At 42.4% G+C, this 19,594-nt stretch overlaps 1 long non-coding RNA gene across 1 annotated transcript; it reads right to left on the reverse strand.

Moving 5' to 3' along the window:
• Positions 1-1,081: 1,081 nt before the first annotated feature.
• LOC141156455 (uncharacterized) lies at positions 1,082-19,153 on the reverse strand. Its single transcript, XR_012247624.1, has 6 exons — positions 17,852-19,153; positions 15,642-16,500; positions 14,482-14,646; positions 12,606-12,705; positions 10,112-10,267; positions 1,082-1,240 (listed from the first exon to the last, which is right to left on the reverse strand). It is a non-coding gene; the product is annotated as an uncharacterized lncRNA (long non-coding RNA).
• Between the last annotated feature and the right edge of the window lie 441 nt (positions 19,154-19,594).

The following is a 19,594-nucleotide window of genomic DNA, read 5'->3' on the forward strand; positions in this document are numbered from 1 at the left end:
GCGCCCTCAGACGCCGAGGTGAGCTTCCGGCATATTCACTCCACTCCATGTCGGGACTATGTGCGTGGAGAGGAGCGCATTTTCTTTAGTAGCGGGCAATGTCAGCAGAGGCTGCGGCTCAACGCTCCTCTGTGCCCACTAGTAAATAGAATAAATATTCACTCTCCTCCACCCCCATGGGCGTGGAGAAGAGTGAATATTAATTTCCATTTAGCAGCGGGCACATGTGTGCCCCGCTTCTCCGCAACCTCCCACCCCCACCACCACTATCCACCACTGGAATATATATATACTCGAGTATAAGCCGAGGGGGCTTTTACAGCCAAAAAAATTTCTGAAAAAGTTGGCTTATACTCGAGTATACACAGTATTTGTTTACTTTTTATTTATTTGAATCATTTATACAGCACCATTAATTCCACAGCACTTTACAGACATTATCATTTCAGTCCCAATTGGAGCTCACAATCTAAATTCCCTATCAGTATGTCTTTGGAGTGTGGAAGAAACTGGAGAACCCGGAGGAAACCCAGCAAACACGGGGGGAATATACAAACTCCTTGCAGATATCGTCGTTGGTGGTTTTTCAACCCTTTTCTATCTATATTAATGGGTAAATTTTATTCACTTTTTAGTAGATGATGGTGGAAAATGTGGATGAATAGTTAAATCTATCTCTCAGAATATTGTTGTAATTTAAAAAAAAAGTCCACAATTATCCTAATTTGATAGCATGCTTTGCATTTTTTTATATTGATAGGGGATGTTTTTAAACTGCTTTAATTTTAATATGTCACTTTTAACGGAGTCATTGGATGCGGGACATGCAACTGAAAGTATTTGGGATTTGGCAGGGGTGCCAGGTGTCGGACCCCAGCCAATCAGTAATTGATGACCTATCCTAAGGATAGGCCATCGATGTAAAAGCAGTGGACAACCTCTTTAAGCATGGAATTGTGTATCTTCTTTCTTTTTTAGCTATGGGGTTCAGCATTCCCTCTCCCTGATCAGAGTATTAGGTGCTTGCAGTCACATAGACGTGTAGGTGGTCATGTGTATATAAGGCACTGACTTACCATTCATGCTCCCCTTGCTCTCTCTCTGCGCCTGTTCCTTCTGTATGGATGGGCCACCACAATTGCTCTTAGCCTTTCGAAAAAAATTCTCCTTTGCTCGATGGCGATGTTTGGCCTATTTGGTCTATCGTCTGCCAGGAGTCGTTCTAGGAGTATGTTAACATCTGTGGAAAAAAAATATTAAAATTATTAATTATAGAGAAGATATATAGAAAAATCGGGGTGTCAATTTTTTTTTTTTTGAGATATTCCATGAATGATTACAATTTTTAGTAGGTTTCTAAATTATAATACACAATGCCAGTCGGCTGCAAATAGACCTAAAGAATTATAGCCTTTTATTAGGTCTTTAATCCATGGGAAAAAAAGTAAGAAATTGGCGCATACATCTGGAAATAATAAAAACTAATTGATCTTTATTAGAAATCCATGAAAACACAAACAAGTTTTGGTGAAAGATTAAATCTGACACGTTTCTGGCAAACCGCCCTTAGTCATGAAATGGTCTTTAATCATCAGTAAATGTATTTATTTATTTTTATTTCTTTTTACTCATGTATATAGCATCATTGATTCCACAACGCTTTACAGACATCATCACCATTGTCCCAAATGGGGCTCACAATCTACATTCCCTATCAGTATGGGAGGAAACCGGAGAACCCGGAGGAAACCCACAAAAACACGGGGAGAACATACAAACTCTTTGCAGATATCGTCTTTGGGGGGATTTGAACCTTTATCCATCTATATTAATGGGTAATTTCTATTCACTTTTTAGGAGATGATGGTGGAAAATGTGGACGAATAGTGAAATCTATCTCTCAGAATATTGATGTAATTAGAAAAAAAAAGTGCACAATTATCCTAATTTCATAGCATGTTTTGCATTTTTTATATTGATGGGTGATGTTCTTACTCTACTTTTATTATAATATGTCCCTTTTAATAGAATTATTGGATTATTGGGACATGCAACTGTTTTTTTTTTTGGAAATTGTAGCTGTAACTAAGAGAGGGAGGATGTAAGAGATTGCATTGGCCATTTCAATTAGGGGCAACAAGGATTAGTTATAGCTTTTTTTTCAGTTTTATAAGTGTTATGTAAGAGCCCAACGACCACTGATTCCCTCCTTATGTTAGACATTTATGACCAAATCAATTTTGTCTGGTAGCTGCTGCATATAATATGGCTTTACCTGTTTTTGAAACACTTTTAAAGAAGACTTGTCGCTTGCCACAAGCATGACTTGTTTCACCTGATATAAATGTCGCTTCCTGAATCCGGCGTTCTTTTTCTTTTCTTCCTACTCCTCTCTGTTCCTGAGATATGGTCCCCTTTTCTAAATCTAGTCTTGTTAGCCAACTGAGCATGATTCTCAAGAACACGCCCACAGACAAGAGTTGAGGATCACGCCTACTTGGCTAAAAAAATACTAGATTTATTTACAGAGAAAAGGGGGCCATAACTTAGAAACAGAGAGGCGCATGAGCAAAAGAAAAACAGCGCCAGACACCAGGTATAAAAATCCCCAATTACATATGACATACAAGTGACAGGTCCTCTTTAATGTTAATGGTTTATGCAGTAAGTAGTGACAGTGACACATTATATTGCTGGCCTTATAATCTGACCTGACATGATGACTTTCTGTCCTGCTGAAAATAGTATCTCAATAAATGAGGAAAAAGAAGAAATAAATGCGAAAAAGTCTAAAAGTTATGGGAAATCCCAAAAAGAGATGCTGTCCCTCCAATCACCGACACTGCATCAACAGTTTGTTTCCACGACGACGATTATGAGGTCTCTACTCGAGCATTCTAAATGGGAGGAGCTTCCAGCAGCCAATAGGAATCAGGTATTAGATTGTAATTGTTAACAGTCTGTATAGATTAGTCATTTGCTAAAACAACCACTTGATAATTTGACTTACTTTAAAAGGTAAATGGTCCAATAGCAAAAAAAAAGAGATGAATATGTACACAATGTGCAAATAAAGCAGCCATAAGTGTTTTTAATCTATGATATGTTGCAATCTGCCAATCTGACACCTTTTGGGGAGATATAGGGATGTATATATCAGCCAAGAGGAAAAACTTTTAAAATATAACCTTTATTAGATCCTTAAAATAATTAATTTTTTTTAAAAAAAATTTTTGTACCTCCAATGTCCAGTATGAACGGCTCATAACCCCTGTCGCATCATAGGCAAGCTCCCTATGCACTAGAGGGAATCAGCACAAAATACCTCTAACCTTATTTATTAAAACAAGACACTGTGCAACCTTCTTATAAATCCCATTGGAAGGAACCAGAAATATATAATGTCAATCCCATCTGGTCCATATAAAACTTAGACATAGTGATAAAAAAAAACTCTAAATAATATGTGTAGATCTCACCCATTCTCTTGTCCATGGGCATCCTCCAGGGTTTTTTCTCCAGTTCAGTAATCTCCAAATATTAAGAATAAATCTACCCTGTCGTGCCCCTGGTGATTGCTCCCGCCCTGACAAGGACAGTAACCAAGTGTATCTATTACCCCACAAAATGCCTCCCGACGCGTTTCTTCCTCCTCAAAAAGGATTCATCAGGGGAGTGTAACTCGTATCTTGGGGAACACTACAAAAAAGTGACTAAGTGCTATAAAGTGCTATGTGGTTCAAAAAATCTCGTCTAATGGACCTCACAATAGCGAGTGTCCATTTTTTGTGGTACAGAGTACTGTTACCACCTTCAAATATGCAGATATGCAAAGAGAAAAGGGGAGTCTCCACATCTGTCTCCTCTGTTTAAATATACTCCTTTTCCCTCCATTTTTGGGCGTCTCATGTCACTTCCGGGGTGGGGCTTGGTTTGTTTTCTCATTATCACTAATTAACAGCCTTTTTGTTATAGAATATTACCCCTTGTTTTTCTTAGGTAATAGTTTTCATTTTCATAAAGGTTCCCTTTTAACTTTTAATATCGCGGTGGCTTCCCATTCATCGCCCAAAAAAATGCCCATATGATCCTTTCCCTCCTATTACATCCATCTCTTAAGGTCACCAAACTCCCACGTGTCAAAATGTGGGGGTCATATATTTGTTTTCTAGCGTTCATTATCTGTTTCTCTTTCCTTAGCATTTGGAACGCATCTGCCATTTCCGGACGCCTGGAACGCAACCCTCCTACGTCATTTCCGGGCGTTCTCCACCGCGCCACTACCTGGCGTCTGGACCGCAGAGCCCGATGTGACCTTAACTATTTCCGGGCATATGGAACGCATAGTTCCCATACCAGCCCGGAATACGCACCTCTCACAGCGCTTCCAGGGTCTGGACCGCAAAATATCTTTTGGGCATTCCCTGTGCGTGTCACTGATCTCATTTCCGCCTCAACATGTAATTTAATGCATTCTTACACAGAATCCCTCCAAAAAGAAGGAACTTCTCTCTTAGAAAAACAACTTTACACCACCAATCTCCTACTTATTACTTTACATTACCCTCCTTTATTGTAACTGGAGGGATCTATCGGTGCCACCTTAGATATAAAATTATTAGGGAACCTTTAATATTGGATTTCTACTCTGGCACTAAATCCAAATTCTTTTCAAACGATCATCCCATGATTTTTCTTATAAGATTGGCCAGTACACAAAGTTATCGCCCCAAAATCACATATCAGAGGTACCTATATATCGCCCTATTTATTTTTCTTTTCCAGGGCATGTAAGTATTTGGCCTTCTTTTTTTCTATAAAAGGCATCCATCTTTCTTTTAAAAAAAAAGTCTGACTTATAGCTGGTTTCAGTAAGTGGGTCTTTACACAAAAGCATGGCCGTCTCCGGATATTACAGGGGGATTCTCATCTATATAAAGCCACTATAATTAAGCTGTTCATTTAAACCCCCAGGGCCATGGTACCTAACCGGAAAATCCATCTTGCTTCTTTCTGCCGTAGGATTTTGTCCATGTTACCTCCTCTAATATTGGTCTTCATACATTCGATTCCCATAAAGGAGATTACTTTAGGATCTCCTCCATGTACCGAATTCACATGCTTTGCAATTGGCGTCTCTTTTTTATTTAATATGTCATTTAAGTGCTCCCCTATACGTTGTCTCATTTCCCGAATGGTTTTTCCTACATATTCTTTTTTGCAGATACATGTTGCCTTGTATATTACAAATTTAGTTCTGCAATTAATAACATTTCTAATCTCAAAAGATTCTCCAGTGACATTACTCACAAAAGCCTTTGTATTTTTCACATTTGGACATGATACACAGCCACTACACTTGTAGCAACCTTTAGGTCTTGTTGGTAGCCATGACTTGTCTTTTTTTGGGGGCACATAATGACTCCTGATTAGTCTTTCTCCAATTGTTCTACTTTTACGGAACGTCACCTGTGGTGTAGTGCCCACAGTTCTCTTCAGATCCTCATCCATTGTTAGAATACCCCAATACTGTTCTATAATCTTTCTAGCTTCCAAGGCACCATCATGAAATGTGGCTATAAATCTTGTGCAATCCATATTTTCTTTTTCTTTCTCCAAGATTTTAGGGGTAAGTAAGATCTCTCTCCTTTGTTTCAAAGCAAATTGGTATGCCCTTCTCAGAACCCAGTCAGGATACCTGTTAGAACCCTCCTGTTAGTTTTTGCTATCTTGTGTTTTGCGGTCACGTGACCATCTGCCTATATATTCTAGCTCTGCCCTTCTGGCTTTGCTGGACTTTAGTGTTGTGTGACTGTTTTGCTAGCCAGGTGCTTCGGTGCCTATCTCTGTCTAGTTCGCTTGGTCCTCTGGGACCTCTAGTACTTTTTGTCAGTTTGTCTTTTGTGCTCTGCAACAACTTCTGTTTAGGAGGTGTCCCATTTTTGTCTCAGTCCTTAGTTCATTTAGGGACCCCTCCCTTAATTCTATAGGTCTTCGTTCAGACTAGCCGAGGACGAAGGCGGGTCTGTTCACAAGGAACAGGCAGCCCGCTACATCGTAGGGATTCAGCTTAGTCTTATTGTAGGGACAGCTTTCCTTATCTTTCCTTAGTTTATGTTGCAAATCATAACAATACCCCCTCCTTTTAAATCTTTCATATCTTTTGCCTCCTGTATAAATTCCTCATCAGTGAAACAGTTCCTTCTAAGCCTTATATATTGGCCCTTTGGTATTCCCCAACTCAGGGGGAGAGGATGATGGCTCTCCCACCTGAGGAGGGAATTTGTGGCCGTAGGCTTTCTATAGATGGTGGTACGCACCTCCCCCCCCCTCCTTTTTATTGATCCGTACATCTAAAAAGGGCAGGCTCGTCTGGTGTATCTCATGTGTAAATCTCAGTCCTATCTCATTTTTATTCAAAGCTTCCACAAATTTTTCAAAGTCCCTTTTGGGTCCCTTCCAGAATATTAGTATATCATCGATATACCTCATCCACAATTCAATACACTGTGTGAAGCGCTGATTCTCCTCTGTAAATACCACGGTTTCCTCCGCCCAGGAACAGATTAGCATAGGTGGGCGCGCAAGAATTGCCCATAGCGGTGCCCCTGAGCTGGTGGAAGGTTTTACCGTTAAACAAAAAGACATTGTTTGTAAGCACAAATTCAAGCAGGGTGAGTATCAGTACATTGTGTACTTGAAACTGATTTCCTCTTGACCCCAAAAAATACTCTACAGCGTCAATGCCCTTTGTATGTGGTATCGAAGAGTATAGGGCTTCGACGTCGATGCTTGCTATCCAGACGTCTCTATCTAAATGTAGCCCTTCCAACTTACACAAGAGGTCCGTAGTGTCTCTTGTGTAAGAGGGGAGTGCTTCCACAAAAGGTCGGAGCACCTGATCTAGGTAAATACCTACGTTTTGTCGCAAACTTTCAATGCCTGATACTATAGGCCTCCCTTTTAGGACGTCCAGCCCCTTATGCACCTTTGGCAATGCATAGAATGTTGCCAGTTTGGGATATTGAGGTAGGAGAAAGTCTAATTCATTTTTATTTATCAAATCTTCTTCTCTAGCCTCCTTCAAAATCCTTTCCAATTTTGTTCTCATTTCTACAATGGGGTTATTTGACAATACAGTATAATTCTCTTTATCAGCCAACATTTTCATACACATGTTCTCATACATTTCTGCTCCCATAATGACTGTATTTCCCCTTTATCTGATTTCTTAATCACTATTTTATCGTCATTTTCCAGGGTTTTAAGGGCTTGGATTTCTTCCCTTGAACAGTTTGGTTTCCGAGTTTTGGTATCTAACTTTGTCAGATCCCTTGTCACCATATTTACAAAAACATCAATTGCTGACAAGACCCCAGTGGGTGGAGGCATTTTATTACTTTTATTCCTCAATGTTGTATGTGGACCCATACCATCAGACCCATTTGGGTACTTATCTAGTCCTGCTAGTTCCTGCACATCAGGTAACAGATCTAATGGGATATTCAAATTAGAGCATAATTGTTTCTCAATCTGCCAGCAAATAGATTAAGATCTTTAACTCAGTCAAAGAGATTAAAATCACTTGTTGGTACGTATGTTAATCCCTTATTTAGAACACTCGTCTCTGCTAATGTAAGGGGGCGATCGGATAGATTAGTTATAGAAGACTTATCTATGTGTTCCGATTCCTGAGGTAGTAATTCCTCTGTAAAAAAAAAAACCATTTGGTGAAGGCCTATTATTTCTATCACCTCTGTGTCTACCTCTACCCCTTCCTCTGTCTACCTCTGAAGGGTTTACTTATGCCTTCATTATCAGAGAAGTCCGTTTCAGTGGACGAGAGATCAGTAACTGTCTCCTTCCATTCTGGTCTCTCCTCCAGGAAGCGATAGGCCTTGTTTTCCTTAAACTCCTGTAAGTCCCTCTGATACTGTTTATGCTTACGCTCTTTTAGATGGTATTGGAACCTCTCTATTGAATTTTGCAATAAGGTTTCCTTATTTTTGAAATCTGGTTCACTTTGGAACTGCTTTGTAACCTCTATTTGCTCTTTCAATTTTTCATTTAACGTTAATAGGTTTTCTTTTTCTTCCTCTAAGAGCTATTCGTGGCTTCCTGTTCCCACTTTGATAGAAGTTGGGTACTTCTACTCCTCAGACCGGGAAGCAATGTGATTCTTAAGCCTCTTGGGACTATGCCGTTCTTAACATAATTTTCAATGCTCTGTATCTCCCACCTCTTGTTCTGTATATGTTTTAGTCAGTTCCTTAAACGCCGCATTAAAAGTTGGGGTATATTTTTTTTGTGTAAATATTTTGTCGGAAAATACCTCCTTCGCCTCAGACAACCATTGCTCCGTGTTCAGACCCACCTCAAAAAAAACTGCCATCAGATCAATAACTCAGATATTTAGCCACAGACTGCTTAAACTTCTGGCTGTATTCACTTATAAACCTCAGTATTAACAATATATATCAGCCAAGAGGAAAAACTTTTAAAATATAACCTTTATTAGATCCTTAAAATAATTAATTTTTTTTTTTTTTGTACCTCCAATGTCCAGTATGAACGGCTCATAACCCCTGTCGCATCATAGGCAAGCTCCCTATGCCCTAGAGGGAATCAGCACTATTGTGAGGTCCATTAAATGAGATTTTTTGAACCGCATAGCACTTTATAGCACTTAGTCACTTTTTTGTAGTGCTCCCCAAGATACGAGTTACACTCCCCTGATGAATCCTTTTTGAGGAGGAAGAAACGCGTCGGGAGGCATTTTGTGGGGTAATAGATACACTTGAGTACTGCCCTTGTCAGGGCGGGAGCAATCACCAGGGGCACGACAGGGTACATTTATTCTTAATATTTGGAGATTACTGAACTGGAGAAAAAAAACCTGGAGGATGCCCATGGACAAGAGAATGGGTGAGATCCACACATATTATTTAGAGGTTTTTTTATCACTATGTCTAAGTTTTATATGGACCAGATGGGATTGACATTATATATTTCTGGTTCCTTCCAATGGGATTTATAAGAAGGTTGCACAGTGTCTTGTTTTAATAAATCAGGTTAGAGGTATTTTGTGCTGATTCCCTCTAGTGCATAGGGAGCTTGCCTATGATGCGACAGGGGTTATGAGCCGTTCATACTGGACATTGGAGGTACAAAAAAAAAATTAAAAAATTAATTATTTTAAGGATCTAATAAAGGTTATATTTTAAAAGTTTTTCCTCTTGGCTGATAAATATTGTTAATACTGAGGTTTATAAGTGAATACTGCCGTAAGTTTAAGCAGTCTGTGGCTAAATATCTGAGATATAGGGATGAGCTATATCTATGAGATATAGATGAGCTATTGGACTGCAAACGGCCCATATATTGTTCTTGCTCAGAGGACTCTCCTGTCCCGGTCCGCTCCTTTTTCAAACTATATTTTCTCTGAGAGCGTTTCATCTCGCTGCAATCGTGCCCGTGGTTTGGGCAGCATGAATCAGGTGACTGCTTACCTTTAACATCCATCGTTTGGAGGGACAGCGTTATAAGAGGATTTATTCCTTCCATATGCTTACCAATCTATCCGCAGAGTACAGGCTGCCGTAAAGCTGCAGTTCTGTACAATTGGAGTATCGTCAGTCGCATTTATCCAACATGTCGGAATCCCACCGTGCCCCCATACACATTAGATCGTGGCAATATTCTGCTGACAATCATGTGTTGCATATTTGCAGTTAATGAATGTGATTTCAACATCTTGTACAGATAGCCAGGGCATGCCTCAAGGTCAAATACCGCTGTCTGCAAGCCGTGACCTTTATGGACTCCCACCAGGAAGGGGCCAAGGTTCCTCGGCTTATATGGAGATGTAAATAGACAGGAGACATTCCACTGACTACATTTTGAAGAGCAATAAATAATTTTTATTGGTCTATTCAGGGAAAAAAAATTGCTGAAAACATAACATATAGGGAGGGTGATGTATTACATTCCTGTGTACACCATCAGGCGGGCAGCGCTGTGCATGATGTGGGCATTTGCTTCCTTCTCGGCAGATGTGGGCATCTCCGGCACAAACCTAGCCATCTATATACTTTCCAGATGTCAGCCTCACCTGTGCTTCCTACACACGTACGCTGGCTCACGTCCAGGTACAAGCTTCTCTTGCTTCCTCTGCTTTTCATCATATCTTGCTTTTTTTCTTCCATGCATCAACGGAAGAGCAACTTCTGTTGGTCACTAAAGAAGACATCTGTTTTCTGCATGGCGTCTGGAAAGCAAGAATCTTTGGCATGAAAATGATGCAAAATGAATATGGTATTTCCTGGAATGGTGCAGGATTAGAAAAAGCATGGTTGGTCACTTCCATAAACAGCGCCACCACTTGGTCACAGGTTGTGTGTGGCATTACAGCTCAGAACAATTTATTTGAGGGAAACAGAGATGCAATACCGGGCACAATCCATGGACAAGTGGGGCGCTGCCATGTTTTACTAATTCTGGACAAACACTTTCAAAAGTAGACGCCTCAATAGATCAAGTCTCAAATCACAATCTCTTGGCAGGAATTAGCATGGCTGCCCAGGCATGTTAATATTGCAAAATTAGGCCCTCTCCCAGGGAATCTTCTTAGACCTCATCAGTCATTTTTTCGTATGTTAAAAAGAACTAAAAATGGACGGATTTCTATCAGTGTTTTAGACTGAACTTTCATTCTTACCATCAGTGATTTTCTCGTACATCCCCAAAAAAATTTGTAAAGCGTAAAGCTTCTCCTACCCTGCACAGGAATGGGATCTGTGCGCTGTCCGTGACTTTCATGGACCCATAGACTTGTATGGGTAATTTTAATCCGTGACTCAGATCAAAAACAGACGTGTCTGTGTGATTTTTTTTTTGTGGACACATCACCTGCAAAAAGACACGGACATGTGAACAGCTCCATAGATTGCAATGGGTATATGTTCTGTCTGTGTAAGATACATGACTCAAACAGACACCACATCTTGGAGCTTGTCTCATATTGGTGGATACAGCGGAAAATGATGTCTGACAAAGAACTCAGTGACTCCGTCTCTATCATTACAGTCAATGGTCACATCAGCGCAAAGATCCAAATCCGATTTACAGGGCTACAGACACAAGTTCTGATGGAGCCACTGACAGTAGACTAAAGCACAATGTGAACCCAGCCTTAGGCAAAAACTTGTTACAGCTTTTCTTTCCGATGTCTCCAACACACACTTGGTTTGGCTGAGGGTGCATGTGTTCTGAATGGTAACAAGGGGAACAAATGGTTGGGCATGTCAAAATGTAAATTGTCCAATCTATACTTTTCCTAACGGGCTGTTGGTAAGAATTAGGCCGCCCCCATATATGTTCGGCCAGTTACGCCGAAGCTGTCTGGTTTTGGCGGCTTTATGTAACATATTCGACCAGCTTAACCGGGCTTCCCAGAGTTTTACTTAAGCACCTAAGTTTGCTGCCCAATCCTTTTATCTAACTACCCTAGCAATTGAAGGGTGTTTTCTTGGGGGACACATGCTAATCCATCTCTGTCCCCCCACCTAATACACAATTCCATCCATCCCAAAAACAGTACACAGCCCCCAAATAGTACAGCAAGTATCCATAGTACAGTATGATTGTCCACATCAGCCTTACTTCAGAGGATCGCTGTGTGCTTCATACAAGACGCCTCCTTTAAGGAAAACCTTACAGAATTGCCATAAATAATCACATTATATATCACCAGTCTCTTCTATAATCCTGCTGTTTTTACAGATAATACACATTTGATTCTTACTGAAGACCCTTCAGTTTTGTCAAAACTTGTCACAGGAAAGAAAAAATTCATCCGACTCCAAAAATGTATCCAGAGAAAATACAAGTCCCAGGATACAGATTATACTCTGTGCTAAAACAATATCAAGACGTCATATCAGACGACTGACTGTGTCACACAAGACTTCCTTCCTGGGGAAAGAATTCCTGCCTTTATGGTGGTAAAGAACATTTTCTGCCCTATAGAAGGAATGAGCTCATATAAAACACCTTGTGAGTCACCGAGAAAAGATATTCTCACTATGACCCTCTATCTACAGCAATTCATTGTATCAACTTCTGGAATCTAATTGGATGAGATAGATAGATAGATAGATAGATAGATAGATAGATAGATAGATAGATAGATAGATAGATAGATAGATAATAGACAGATGATAGATAGATAGATAGATAATAGACAGATGATAGATAGATAATAGACAGATGATAGATAGATAGATAGATAGATAGATAATAGACAGATGATAGATAGATAGATAGATAATAGACAGATGATAGATAGATAATAGACAGATGATAGATAGATAGATAGATAGATAGATAGATAATAGACAGATGATAGATAGATAGATAGATAATAGACAGATGATAGATAGATAGATAGATAGATAGATAGATAGATAGATAGATAATAGATAGATCAATAGATAGGTATATTTTTAGCTATGGGGTTCAGCATTCCCTCTCCCTGATCAGAGTATTAGGTGCTTGCAGTCACATAGACGTGTAGGTGCTCATGTGTATATAAGGCTCTGACTTACCATTCATGCTCCCGGCGTTATCTCTCTGCCCTGTTCCTTCTATAAGGATGGGCCGTCACGATCTCTTGTGTCTGGAGTTGTCCTAGCAGTATGTTAATGCCTGTAGAAAGTAAATATTAAAATTATTATTTATGGAGGAAGATATCCAGAGAAATCACGGTGTCATTTTTTTTATTGCAGATATTCCAGGAATGGCTCCAGTTAGTAGTAGGTTTCTAAATTATAGTACAGAATGGCAGTCTAGTACAACTAAAGCTAAAGTATTATTGCCTTGCATTAGGTCTTTGATCATCTGCAAATGTATTTATTTATTTTTATTTAATTTACTCCTTTATAAATTGACAAATTTGGAGCAAAAACAGAGAAAAAAAAGAAAAGTGACTTTTTAAAAAATTTTTTTATTGATTTGGAAACTTTAACATAAAATGGATTTTTTTTTTTTAATCCAGAAAATTTCTGACTCACTTTACCACTCCCCAAACTTCAGAGTTAATTCCTGCACATACTGCCCAGGTCTATACACAATGGTACAACCAGTACAGTTAATAGGCGCCTTACTCCCAGAAACTGATTCGAATAGGGGCGGAGGTGCAGTACCCTGCCGCGGCCACTATACAGTATATGGAGCTGTGCTGTGCTGCTCCGTAACTGAGCACGGCCGGCCGCTGCCGACACAGGGAATAGCTGATTGGCGGGGGTGGCGGGTGTCTCACTACCACTGATCAGACATTGATGACCTATCCCAAGGATAAGTCATCTGGCACAGGTTTACCATGACAGAGTTGTGCCAGAAGATTGCAGTGTCTGATTCCTCCCACTCCTGCACTGATTAGAAGCATTTCACCTTCATATGATGCAGGTTTATTTTAGCAGTGGAGGAGTTAATCTGTTTAACTGTGATCTCCATGAAGCTTACCTGCCTTGACGCTCTTAGCTGTTTACTGTTAGCCACTCCCCTCTCCTATATATTCTGGGCTCTGCCAAGCAGTCATTGCCAGAGCTATCTTCATGCTGCATGGTTTCAGGAGTTTGGTGGAGAGTTGTTTGAGAAGGCGATTGGAGGATTTAGCTAAAACTGTTGCATAGTTTTGGTTGTGTGTTAATTCCCTTCTCCTAATTTGATTTTGCCCCATCCTCCACTCCCCCGTTTTCCTCTGTAGTTTGTGTGAGTATATTTGTATGGTATTTTCCTTTATCCTTGTTTATATTACCTTCCTAGTCTGGTTGACGTATTGCGATACATTACTACTCCCCTCTTCCCTGGGTGGGGGGAGGGAACAGACTGAGGGCAGATTGAGGAGCTCAGACAAGGTACCTGGCCCTGGTGTCTTCATCTTCAGAAGTAATCAAAGGAACAGGGCCAGCTAGGGTGCCCCTAGCATTAGGGACAGTGAAGGAGCCCCTGGTCCAGGATACCCGACACCAGAGTCGTGACATCATCAAGTTAAAGTAGTGGAGAACCTCTTTAAATATTACAGTGCTGGCCTCTTATTTTTGGGTGAAATATTTATGGTTTGTTTTTTTTTGCTAATCCTCTGAAAGTGTATGCCCAGTAATATACTACTACTGCTGCTTTATTTTCTTTCAGAGAAATCTGAGATAGATAGATAGATAGATAGATAGATAGATAGATAGATAGATAGATAGATAGATAGATAGATAGATAGATAGATAGATAGTGATGTGCAATGTTGGCACAGTATTTATATAATTAGATAGAAATGTGTCAGTATTACATAAGTTAAACAGGGAATAATGTATCTATTTGATTTTTTTAGCTATAGGGTTCAGCATTCCCTCTCCCTGATCAGCATATTAGGTGCTTGCAGTCACATAGACGTGTAGGTGCTCATGTGTATATAAGGCTCTGACTTACCATTCATGCTCCCCTTGCTCTCTCTCTGCCCTGTTCCTTCTATAAGGACGGGCCGTCACAATCGCTCTCAGCTTTTGGAAAAAAAACCTCTCCTTTGCTGGTTGGCGATGTTTGGTATAATTGGTCTCTCTTGTGTCTGGAGTCGCCCTAGCAGTATGTTAATGCCTGTAGAAAATAAATATTAAAATTATTATTTATGGAGGAAGATACGGAATATACACAGAGAAATCGTGTGTCAATTATTTTAATTTTAGATATTCCAGGAATAATTACAATTTTAAGTAGTAAGAATAAGTAGTAGTAAGAAATAAAGGCGAATAAATGTAAAAGATATGGGAAATCGCAAAAAGAGATGCTGTCTCTCCAATCACCGTCACTGCATCAGCAGTTTCTTTCCACATTTATGATTACGAGGTCCTTACTCTAGCAAAAGAGCGTATACAGACATTACAGCACAGGATCACAGCTGATTCTTTCTGTGAGGTAAAACATTGCTTAAAAACAGCCAATGAAATGTTTTGCCTCACAAAAGGAATCATCTGTGATCCTGTGCTGTAATGTCTGTATTCTCTTTTGCATCTTCCCCTCCCCAGGAGATGTGTTATGATCAGACCGTGTTCCTGTACGGTCAGACACAGCCATTACACAGTACACAGCAGGGGACATTTATAAGATTATCTCGGCACAGGAATATTTTTATTTAATAATATTTTTTTTGCAGTAGGTCATCAATGTCTGATCAGTGGGAGTGAGACATAGACACAATGATACATAGACGTGTAGTTGCTCATGTTTATATAAGGCACTGATTTACCATTCATCTGACGCGCCCCCCTGGGCCGTGTGTGTAGGGGAAAACCCGGAGCCAGGTCTTTGTGTAATGCTGGGGGTTGTAGTCTCCGTGGCAGTGACCCAGTCTATTTATGTGGTTTTTATGATTATTAAATGTCCGACTACGCCACCCGTGGATTGCGGCTATTATGAACCACCGCTGCGGGGCAGTCCACTGAGGCTGATGGTGTGTGCAGCAAAGATAGTATAACTCCCCACAGGAGGAGTGTAGCCTCAGGGCAGCATGGGTGAATGATGAGGGTTGTGGTGCAAGGACGCAGCTGGAACGACTCAGAGTCTTTGAGGTGCAGTCCAGGGTCTTTACTCACAGTTGTTTGATCCGAGACACTTTTGCTGATAGTGACTTCCCCGCGTCGCACTGCGCTCACCAAGTGAGGGGCTCGGCTGACTCCCAGGTATCTCCGGAGTACTTGTCAGGACCCCATTCGTGTGTCCTTTCTCTGGCCTGTCGTACCCCACAATTGACCACGTTTCTGTCCAGCTGCCTCGGACCTTGGCGGTCAAACCTATGTTCCATTTCCCTGGATCCTATGTGGTGCCTTCCTAACGGGTGTAGTGAGGGGCCGTGACACGTGCAATGCCACGGCCTCCGGTTACTAGCTGAGGTTAGTTGCTCTCCTCTACTAGCTGAGGGATCCGGTTCCCTTTCTTGGCCTGATCCCCCTACTCTGGTAGCGGCGGGTGTACGGCCGGCTTGCTGCACGGCCCATACCCCTGGGGTCCCTTCACTCCACTCCTGGAGCCTCTCCTGCTCTCCTTCTTCTCCTCTCTGCTCTTTCTCCTCTCAGTCTGGGGCCTCACAGGCTAGGCCTGCCTCCTGGAGCAGAGCTCCACAGAGCCCTGCTCTGTCACTTCTCCCCTCTGACTGAACACTGTTCCTAAGATGGCTCCCACCTTTTATACCTCTCTCATCAGTGCTCCCAGGATCTACGTTCTCCACCTACATACTACTTGGTTCCCCTTACTCTAGGTGGTCCCTCCCCACTCCAGCCAGGGATCAGGGACAGTTGTGCTCTCTCATGGGAACATTGTCGCCCTGTCCCCCGGAAATGTGGTGTAGTGCATGTGGGTGTTAGGGTCCTGAGCCATACTCCATCCTTACCTGAGAGTGAGATATCACACCTCTGGGTGAGATGCAATACCTCTGTCCTAGCAGTATGTTAATGCCTGTAGAAAATAAATATTAAAATTATTACTTACAGAGGAAGATACAGAATATACACAGAGAAATCGGGTGTCAAATTTTTTTAATTTTAGATATTCCGGGAATTATTACAATTTGAAGTAGCAAGTTTCTGAACGGTTTTATATTAAAGAAGTTGTCCACTACTTGGACAACCCCTTCTCATACCCAACACGTGGCCCCAATTAAAAAAAAAGCTTACACTCACCCCCCGTGCTGGCGCCATTCCCACACTGTCGGCACTCGTGTTCCCGGGGCTCTGGAGCAGTTGTTATAATACGTGAGCCTGGTGCCCAATCAGCACTGGCGTCACTAGCCCCGTCTTTGGACAAATCGAACATCAAGAGGAAGTCAGGACTGCAGCTGATCTCTCACTTCCTCTTGATGTTCGAAGGTGGAGACAGTGACGCCAGCGATGATTGGGCGCCACAGCCCTGGGAATGCGAATGCTGACACCTCTGGAACGGCCCAGGAGGTGACTATCAGCTCTTTTATTTTATCGGCGCCAAACATGTAGATAAAAAGGGGTTGTCCTCAGGGGCGTAGATAGAAATCATGGGGCCCCATAACAGAAGTTCTAAATGGGCCCCCTCCCCACACAAAAAAATGTAAATAATTGTCGGGGTCACAGAAGAGTAGATCTCACAACTTTCCATCCTTTACATAGTAATATTCCTCCTGCTGAAGTCCTAGATTCCTCTTTCATTGCCCCATAAAGTGTGATACCAACAAAAGTGCCCCCAAACACAGTGTGATACCCTCATGGTGAATTCCTCCACATGCGCAGTATAATGACCCTACTGTACCCCACCTCAACTCCCAGGGCAAAGTATGCTGTCCCCAACACAGTATGATCCCCCAACTGTGACCTCCTAGAGCTAGAGAGGATGGTACATAATAAGGGAGAGTGTTATACATAATAAAAGAGGAAACTATATAACTAAGGATGGCGCTATACATAATAAGTGAGTACGGTATATACTAAGGGACTGTGCTATACATAATACAGCTACATTCCTGCATCTGTGTGCAGTGTCGGTGTGCTGCCCTGTTTTACCGACGCATTGAGCATGTCCTATTCTAATCCTCAAAATTAGATCAGAACAGGACATTCTCTGACCCTCACAGATCTCATTCTCAGATCCGTGATTTTCATGTATGTGTGAATGGATCTATAAAACTCTACGAGTCCGTGGACCATCCGATAAAAAAAATCTGGCAGCACACGGACATTTCACACAAATGTGAGAATGCAGCCTAAGGGATTTTACAGATAACATTATCACTCCAAGTCACACAGTGCATACAGAATAATATTCACATCCAGGCACTTACCGCTGACGTCTCATCTGATCAGAGTCAGTTTCTGCTGCTTCTTCTCCATCTGGTCAGACCTTCATGTCGACATCTCCCAGCCACGACTCGTCTTGTCACGATGATCTCCAGACTAGAAAATAACAAGGTCACATATTTTGTACATGCATCTCCCCCACACTGCGCTACTGACTACAGATATGTACACCTCCCCCCCATTAATATACTATTAGCCACTTAGTAATCAAAATATAAAGTGATAAGCAGCACTGTGCCCCCCATTAACTATAATCTCCACCAGCCAATAATATAAATTATTCAGTCTCTGTGACTCTCCCCAATTAACTGTAAGGCTATGTGCACACGGAAAATATACAAGGCTTTACAGTACAAGCAAAGTGAAACCCCCATCATTGCTCTCTCTCTCCCACCACCTCCATCATTGCTCTGTCCCAGCACCTCCATCATTGGTCTGTCCCAGCCCCCTGTCATTGCTCTCTCCCAGCACCCCCGTCATTGCTCTCTCCCAGCACCTCATCATTGCTCTCTCCCAGCACCCTCATCATTGCTCTGTCCCAGCACCTCCATCATTGCTCTGTCCCAGCACCCCGATCATTGCTCTCTCCCAGCACCCTCGTCATTGCTCTCTCCCAGCACCTCCATCATTGCTCTGTCCCAGCACCCCGATCATTGCTCTCTCCCAGCACCTCCATCATTGCTCTCTCCCAGCACTCCCGTCATTGCTCTCTCCCAGCACCCTCATCATTGCTCTGTCCCATCACCTCCATCATTGCTCTGTCCCAGCACCCCGATCATTGCTCTCTCCCAGCACCCCGATCATTGCTCTCTCCCAGCACCCCCGTCATTGCTCTCTCCCGGCACCTCCATCATTGCTCTCTCCCAGCACTCCCATCATTGCTCTGTCCCAGCACCCTCATCATTGCTCTGTCCCATCACCTCCATCATTGCTCTGTCCCAGCACCCCGATCATTGCTCTCTCCCAGCACCCCGATCATTTTTCTCTCCCAGCGCCCCCGTCATTGCTCTGTCCCAGCACCCCGTCATTGCTCTTACTGAGCACCCCGTCATTGCTCTCTCACAGCAAACCCCGTCATTGCTCTCTCACAGCACCATCATTGCTCTCACAGCACCCCCATCATTACTCTCTCCCAGCACTCCCATCATTGCTCTCTCCCAGCAACCCGTCATTGCTCTCTCCTTCCCCACATCCCTATCATTGCTCTCCCCAGCCCCACTATCCCCATCATTGCTCTCTCCAGCCCCATCACTGCTCTCCCCATCTCCACCATCTCCATCATTGCTCTCCCCAGCCCCATCATTGCTCTCCCCAGCCCCCCATCACCACCATTGCTCTCCCCAGCCCCCCATCACCATATTTGCTCTCCCCAGCCCCACCATCCTCATCATCGCTCTCTCCAGCCCCATCATTGCTCTCCCCAGCCCCATCATTGCTCACCCAAGCCCCATAAGCCCCATCATTGCTCTCCCCAGCCCCATGAGCCCCATTATTGCTCTTCCCAGCCCCATCATTCCTCTCCCCAGCCCCATCAGCCCCATCATTCCTCTCCCCAGCCCCACCATCCCATGATTTCTCTCCCCGGACCCATTATTGCTCTCCCCAGCCCCACCATCCCATAATTTCTCTCCCCAGACCCATTATTGCTCTCCTCAGCCCCACCATCCCATCATTGCTCTCCCCACCTCCCCTCCCCAGCGGTAAAACAAACAAAAAACAACAACTTA

This window comes from Phyllobates terribilis, unplaced genomic scaffold, assembly GCF_046119375.1.
Source record: "Phyllobates terribilis strain yellow unplaced genomic scaffold, ASM4611937v1 Scaffold_8__6_contigs__length_399053987, whole genome shotgun sequence".
Lineage (NCBI taxonomy): Eukaryota > Metazoa > Chordata > Amphibia > Anura > Dendrobatidae > Phyllobates > Phyllobates terribilis.